The 7,860-nt window shown below is 53.1% G+C and overlaps 1 pseudogene; it reads right to left on the reverse strand.

The window, feature by feature from the left end:
- LOC147692136 (uncharacterized) overlaps nt 1-3,150 on the reverse strand; it is a 54,595-nt pseudogene extending 51,445 nt beyond the window's left edge.
- Between the last annotated feature and the right edge of the window lie 4,710 nt (nt 3,151-7,860).

The following is a 7,860-nucleotide window of genomic DNA, read 5'->3' on the forward strand; positions in this document are numbered from 1 at the left end:
CTGCAATCTCCAACGTTGCCTGTAATGTTATGTTGTTATGTTATGTTAGTAGTTTTTATAAGGCCCGCAGCTGCCCCAGCCAAGGGGCGTCCCGGCGCCTGATCAGGTACCACAACACAACAAATCGATGCTGGGAAGGAGAGGAAGGAATCAGTCAGCGATTGGGAACAAAAAAGTTTTTATGGCGCGCCTAAAGGAAGTAAGGCTGTTCAAGGCTCGAATCTGGACCGGGAGAGAATTCCATAATCCTGCCGCTAATACTCGAAAGGAGCGACCTCCCATCCTACTCAGTCTAAACCGTGTATTGACCGCCAGATGGAAAAATTCCGATCTAAGAGACCGCGTAGGAACATAGGAGGAAACAAGCTTAGTGAGGGCTGGAGGAGAGGAAAGCTTCAAGATTTTAAATGTCAGGCAGAAAGCCTTAAATTTAATTCTCTGTCTGACCGGCAGCCAGTGGAGAGAGGTCAAAACTGCAGAGACAGAGCACTGTCTAGGAAGGCCAACGATGGCTCACGCCGCGGCATTCTGCACCCTTTGCAATCTAGTAGCCTCCGCCTGATTCACTCCGAGCAGCAGCGCACTCCCATAGTCCAGCTGAGAAAGAATGGAGGCTTGGACCACCAGTTGCTGAGTAGGGGGGTCGAAGAATTTGAGGACCGGTCTCAGCCCTCGCAGAATACCATAACAGGTAGCTGCAACCTTCTTTGTGTGGCTGGTGAAGGAGAGTGTAGGATCCAGCCAGACCCCCAAGTTCTTAACTTCGGCAGCTGGGATGGGAGTCACCCCCAATTCTGGAGGCCACCACTGGTCTCCCCAGAGCTCCGCCTGCTTTCCTAAGATCAGGACCTCGGTTTTTTTGGCATTTAACTGCAGACAGTTAGTTCGCATACAATTTGCCACGGCTATAAGTCCTGCACGGAATCTGGGAGCGTTCACCTCGGGATCACCGCTGAGTGTCACCGCCAGCTGCGTGTCGTCGGCATACGATGTCATGGTTAGGCCACATTGTCTAACGACTGCAGCCAGCGGTTTCACATATAGGTTGAACAAAGTGGGGCTCAATGCAGAGCCCTGCGGAACCCCCAGCCCCAGTGGATGGAAAGAGGACTGACAAGGTGAAATAGCCACTTTAAAAAACCGGTCCGAGAGGAAAGAGCGAAACCATTGGAGAGCAGTCCCCTCAATTCCCACTCCCTCCAAGCGCCGGATCAGAATGTCGTGAGACACCGTGTCAAACGCGGCGCTCAGATCTAACAGGAGGAGCGCCGCTGTCTGCCCAGCATCCAGCACCGTTTCGCAAGTGCTCGGTCATAAAGAGTAGTGCAGTTTTGGTGCTGTGTTGTGCACGAAAAGCATTCTGGCTCTGGTCTAGAATGTTATTTCGAGAAATGTGGGCGGACAAGATGGAGTTCACGTGTGCCTCAGTAACCTTGGCGGTCCAGGGCAGGAGGGAGATGGGACGGTAGTTTTCTGGTAGTAGGGGGTCAAGGTTAGGCTTCTTTAAAATTGGGCTGACCACTGCCTGCTTCCAGGAAGAAGGGACCACACCCGATGTGAGCGATAGATTGATCAGATCCAGTATAGGCTCACGACATAGGGGAGGAAGAAGTCTGAATAACTCTGGCTTCAGCGGATCTAATGGAGAACCGGATTTAATTTTGAGGCTCAGAGTATCAAAGACCTCGTCAGACATTACTGGCAGGGAGGACAGAGTTTCATGAACCGTAGCCATCACACCAGTTTGCTCAGCATCGGGCACAGATGACGTAAATCCTCGGTAGATCGCCTGCACTTTCTCCACGAAAAAGGATGCCATACTTTCACAGTGAGAGTCCGTGCAGATTTCCACCGAGGTGGCCCGTTTCCCCATAAGGTCTTTGAGAACCTTAAAGATTAATTTAGACGGGTTGGGGCTATTCTGAAACTCGAAAGCATAGTGTGCGGCCCGGGTTTGGCAGATTGCCCTGTGATAGATCTTAAGCTGGGCAAAATACAAAGATTTCAAGGTGGGATCAAAGGATTTCCTCCACGCCCTCTCAGCTTGCCGGCACGTTCTCTTAAGCTCGGCAAGAGTATCATTATACCATGGGCTGGGAACTTTAGCATGGCATTTCGACCAGCGCATCGGTATAAGAGAGTCAAGGGCGGCTAGGACCCAGTTACGAAACTGTTGTATCCTTGTTCCACATTCAGCAGATTGCCCAGGGGCTGCGTCTCCAAGATCGTATAAAACTCCTCCAGTTTGAGCTTATGCCAATTTCTTTTAAGGATCAGTCTGTCCACAGGTTTAAATTGTGGGTCATCTATAGGACATGAAACTTTAACCAGCAGATGATCAGTCCAGCCTACCACCATCGGGTCAGAGACCCTAGCCCGCTCCAGTGTGGTAAAAAAGGGGTCAAGGATATGACCTCCTGTGTGGTTAGGGGAGGTAACTAGTTGGATCATTTGCATGGCTTCAAGGTCCGCTAGCAAGGTATTAATAGGTGCTGATGACCCCTGATCAAAATGGATATTGAGGTCGCCTAAGATGTTAAAATTAGCACATCTCGGAGCTAAAGAGCTGACCACGTCAGCAAGAGCGGCCTTGAAGACAGTGTCGTTCCCTGGCGGGCGGTAGATAAGCATACCGCTAAGTGTAAACTGATGACTGAAGGCTACCTTAAAAGAAGCGCTCTCACACGTTGGTAAGTCAAGAGCTTTCCATTCAGCCGGGAAGCAGGATTTTATCACCATAGCTATGCCACCCCCTCTAGAAGTGCGGTTAAGAGTGAACACTGTGTAGTTGGAAGGGAATGCCAGATTGGTTATTGCAGTGTCCGCATCCTGAAGCCAAGTCTCAGTGAGGAAAATGAGGTCAGGAGAGTCCTTTTCGATCATGTCACGTAAGGACTGATGGTGCTTGACCAACGATCTCACGTTCAGACTCCAGATGCTAAGTACACGCTCAGAGATATTAGTACGTGTATTTGGGGCATTCCTTTCCACAGAGCGCACCCCAGACGGGGTATCAAGTGACAAACTGCCACAGGCACAGTCATAAGGACCCGACAACGGGTGCACAGGATCATGAACACACACCGTGAGCCTCTCTCTAATAGAAAGCAGAGCGGCGCGATTGTACCTGAGCGTCAAGGTATTCTGCATGATGGTATGATGACTAAATGCCAGAGTCCAGGCCCCGCTCACGCTTCCTCGACGCGGACGAGCGTAGACGGGCAGGACTCTGGCACGACTCCGGCTAAGCGACGGCGTCCCACTGCGCGGTCCCGCTGCGCGGGAGAGGACGCCTTTAAGTAGGCGTCGCAATGAAGAGCTCGAGCGTCGGGACGCTCCAAGATGGCGCCCGCCTAAAATTCCACTAACCCAAGCCAAGATGGCGCCCACAAGAGTCCAACCCCGGGACCCGGACCCGCCAAACGGCGGTGCGCTTTCCAAAAATTAAGTGCAGGTAAGGGGACGAATACCCAGGCAGAATAGTAGTAAAAACAAGGGAGAATCCAAGCAAAATAACGAAAATACAAGACTGGTAATTTTAAAAACACAGCGCACTGGCAGCGCGACCTGCGCTAATGCAGCACCTAATCTGAATGAAAGACAAGCGAGTCCGCCTTAAGTAGGCGTCGTAATGAAGAGCTCGAGCGTCGGGACACTCCAAGATGGCGCCCGCCTAAAATTCCACTAACCCAAGCCAAGATGGCGCCCACAAGAGTCCAACCCCGGGACCCGGACCCGCCAAACGGCGGTTCGCTTTCTAAAAATTAAGTGCAGGTAAGGGGACGAATACCCAGGCAGAATAGTAGTAAAAACAAGGGAGAATCCAAGCAAAATAACGAAAATACAAGACTGGTAATTTTAAAAACACAGCGCACTGGCAGCGCGACCTGCGCTAATGCAGCACCTAATCACCGCATTGCTATGAGCTGCAGGGATCCGTCCTCCACCAGACAGTGGGGACTCCCCTCCGGACACAGCAGGAGAAGGGGAGTTGGGAGGAGTCGGGTTGGAAAATCCCAAGAAAGTCCCAGAAGAACCGGAAACCAAACTTAGACCTCCAACACGGGGTTATCAGAACCACGGCAGCTCCCTGCCTGCGAACCTGGGCCGAAACCCTTCTAATCATGGAAAACGGAGGGAAGGCCTAACCCCTCTCCTGTGTCCAATCCTGACTGAACGCATCGCATGCCACTGCCAGGGGATCGGGTCACCAAGAACCGGGGAAGCTGTCGATCGAGACGACATGCAAAGAGGTCGACAGAGAACGGACCCCACCTCTCCTGAAGGTATTGGAAAATCACCGGGTCCAGTTTCCAACTGCTGGTGTCCCGAAGGTAACGGGAGTGCCAGTCCGCCACTAAGTTCTCCTTCCCCGGAAGGTATTCCGCTGTCACCAAAATTTGGTGCGCTAGACAGAACCCCAAAATTGATACGCCATATTCGCCAACGCCTTGGAGCGAGTACCTCCCAGGTGGTTTATGTACCGGACCGCCGACACATTGTTCATCTTCAATAGGACCGAAGCCTGGACTCAATCTTTGGTCCAACACTGTATGGCAAAGGAACCCGCCAGGAGCTCCAGACAATTGATGTGAAGCAGCTGCTCTTGCACAGACCAAGTGCCGCCGGTGGAAAATTCTCCACACCGCGCGCCCCAACCGGCTCGGCTGGCGTCCGACTCTATCACCAATTCTGGTGCTGAGTCAAAAATCGCTCTCCCGTTCCATGCTTCCATGTGGGATAGCCACCACTCCAGTTCCTCGCCTACCTCCTCCGCCAGGGAAACCACTTGTGAGTACGTGAAACCTTTCCGCAGGTGATGAGCTTTTAGCCTTTGTAGGGTGCGATAATGTAATGGCCCCGGAAAGTTGCCTGAATTGAAGCCGAAAAGAGGCCTACCAAACGAGCAATCTGCCACAGAGAAGTCCTCTGCTTGGCCAAGGTCTGACGGATCTCGTGACGAATCTTCGCTACTTTCCTGGAGGGTAAACTGAGGTTGGCGGCTGTGGAGTCTATCACAAACCCCAGGAAGGTGGCCTTCTGAGCTGGAACCAAGAGGGACTTCTTCTCGTTGATTACAAACCCTAGCGACTGTAGCAGTGTCACTGCCATCTGCAGATGGCTTCGCAACTACGAAGGACACAGGCCTAGGAGAAGCAAGTCGTCCAAGTAGACGATCAAGCGGACCCCGCGAGTCCTCAAGTATTCCACTACTGGCTTGGTGAAACACCACGGGGCCGAGGAGAGACCGAAAGGAAGACAACGGTACTCGTAAGCCTGCCCTATTCAGTGAAACTGGAGGAACCGCATGTGAGGAGGAAAGATCGGCACAACCAAGTACGCGTCCTTCAGATCCAAACGTACCATCCAATCGAGTGGTTGGAGAACATCCCTGAGCAAATGAATTCCCTCCATTTTGAAATGTCTGTACACCAACCACTCGTTGAACTCCTGAAGGTTGATCACGGGTCTCCGACCTCCGTCGGTCTTATCTACCAGAAAAATATTCCTGAGGAACCCTGACGGGTGAATGTCCGTGGGACACACTGCTCCCTTGCAGAGCAACTCTCTTACCTCCTCGTCTAATAATGCCGCGTCTGAAGCACTGAACGCAATAGGCCGAGGAGGGTGCACCTGCAGAGGGGACCCATTAAACTCTATCTGAAACCCTCTGACTGTCTGGAGCATCCAAGCATCCCCTGTCAGAGCTTCCCAAGCGGGGAAGAACTGCACCAGCCTGCCCCCAACTTGCAGTCATGCGGCAGGCAAGACACTCACCGTTGGCATTACTGTTGTTTCCTCTGTGGCCGCATGCCCGGAACCGCTGGCCTCTGGTCGGGTATAAGTTGGTGAAGCGCTGGTCGGATTGGTATTGAGCCTTTCCCCCTACCTTTGGGCTGCTGGTTTTGGCCACGGCCGGCCATGCGGCTCCTACCCTGCCCCGCAGAAAACCTGTGGAGTAAAATCCCTCTTTATGTTCGCTTGCGCCTTGTCGAGGGACGTGAACGTAGCCACAAACTTCCCCAACTCTTTTATAAACGGCTCACTGAAGAGCCCTCCCTGCGCCGAGGCCCCCGCTTCGGAGCCTGTCAAGTCCCCAGGTTTGGGGTCGACCTTTATCAACAGAGACCTCTGTCTCTCCGTCAAGAGAGCGCAGTTGGCGGTGCCTACAATACAGATCGCCCGCTGCGCCCAGGCTGACAAGACCTCGGGGTCAATCAAGGAACCAGAAATGCAAGCTTCTTCCGCCATGTCTAGGATCTTGGCGAGCAGGCCTATGGCATCCAATAGTTTGTCCTGACAGGAGCGCCAGGATCGATCTATCCCCTCTTTGGGATCCTTAATAAACTTGGCCAAGAACGTCTGCATTTTACTCTCGATCTCTGGGGTAGTCGACACCTTGCCGTCTAAAGAGGGCCTCGGGCACGACGCTCTAAGTCTGCTCTGTGCCACATTCTCCAAAGGTTTCCTGAGTCTAGAAGCCAGGTATAACGCCGCTTTCTTGGCAGGCACCCATTCGGCAGAGCGGGGATGAACAATGTCATTCGGGTCCAACATGTCAGCGATCGTCGCCTTGGGAGGCTCCGATGACGCTGCCGGTCGCCACAACCTCGACGAGCCCGCATCGTCATCCGAAGCATCCTGGGAGTCCCCTTGTTGCGTCCCGGGAGACGGCGGCAGGGATCATCATTCCCAGGCGAGGGATCCTGTGGAGGTAAAAGGGGGGAGTATGTTCTAGAAACGCCTGGTTGAGGCGCTCGAAGGGGTCTGTATCAACCTCCCTGTCGCACTTCTTCTTCAGGGGGGGGGGGACCCTGACCGTCTGAGCCCTGTCCTGAGCTCCCAGAGAGCCCCGGGATCACGGGGGAGGGGTCCACAACTTAGCGCAAAGCCTCTCAATCTTGTCAGCCAGACGCTGTTCCATGGGCGTCATAAGGTCTGACACTGCCTTATGGATAGAATTGTCAACTTTGGCATAAAAATCATCATCCCATTGGAAGTATTGTAAGGAGTCCTCCTCATAATACTCGTGCTCCATGGTCCCTCACACGTGAGTACCAACTTACACTGTGTTATAGGTGTCACAAGACAACTTCACAAATACCCTGGAGCACTCTCCCGTGAAAGCGGTAACTTTTGGGGCTGAGGGTCTCCCAGCAGTGAAAGGGTGGCCAGAGGCACACGTTTAAGGCTTCCCAGCCTCGGGACACCACGGTCCCACAACGTCACTGGGGAAAACTGCCACCTGATGCCGTGTCCTCAGGGGGCCTGCTGCTTGCTGCCAATACCCCCACCACGCTACATACTCGACTGCCAAACCGGGCGTAATGGGACCGGAGCCCTCGTTGCACCGCACCACTACCTACCCACAGAGCGGGTGTACAGAAAACAGGGGAAAATTTAGTACAGACCCAAAGTCACTGGGCGATTTCAGGCGGCCAGGCGCGGACTCTCAACGGGGACCGGAGCGTGCTAATGTCGTCTGCTGTCAGAGCGCGCTCCGGGACCCAAGTCGCGACGCCCTCACTGTGGCCTCTAGCAGCCGGAGGACAGCACAGCGACCGCAACTTTATCAACGGGTCACCACGTGAGGAGCGCACGAGCGCTTCCGCGGTGCTTAAGGAATCTGAAAGGGAAAAACAATTGTCCCAAAAGGATCCCCAACCACCAAACACAGACCAGAATATCGGAGAAAGAAATGCACTTATCTCTAGCTGCTGAGCAGCGAAGAAAGAGGAAGTGCAGGAAGTTACATGACGTTTTGTGGAAGACCTGCATGGAAACTGTTGAAGGACTTAAGAGAGACTGTAGTTTTTTTTTCTTTCCCTAGTGTTGTGGGAAATGCATTTTATTGTTGGT

This window comes from Lissotriton vulgaris, chromosome 9 (assembly GCF_964263255.1).
Source record: "Lissotriton vulgaris chromosome 9, aLisVul1.2, whole genome shotgun sequence".
Lineage (NCBI taxonomy): Eukaryota > Metazoa > Chordata > Amphibia > Caudata > Salamandridae > Lissotriton > Lissotriton vulgaris.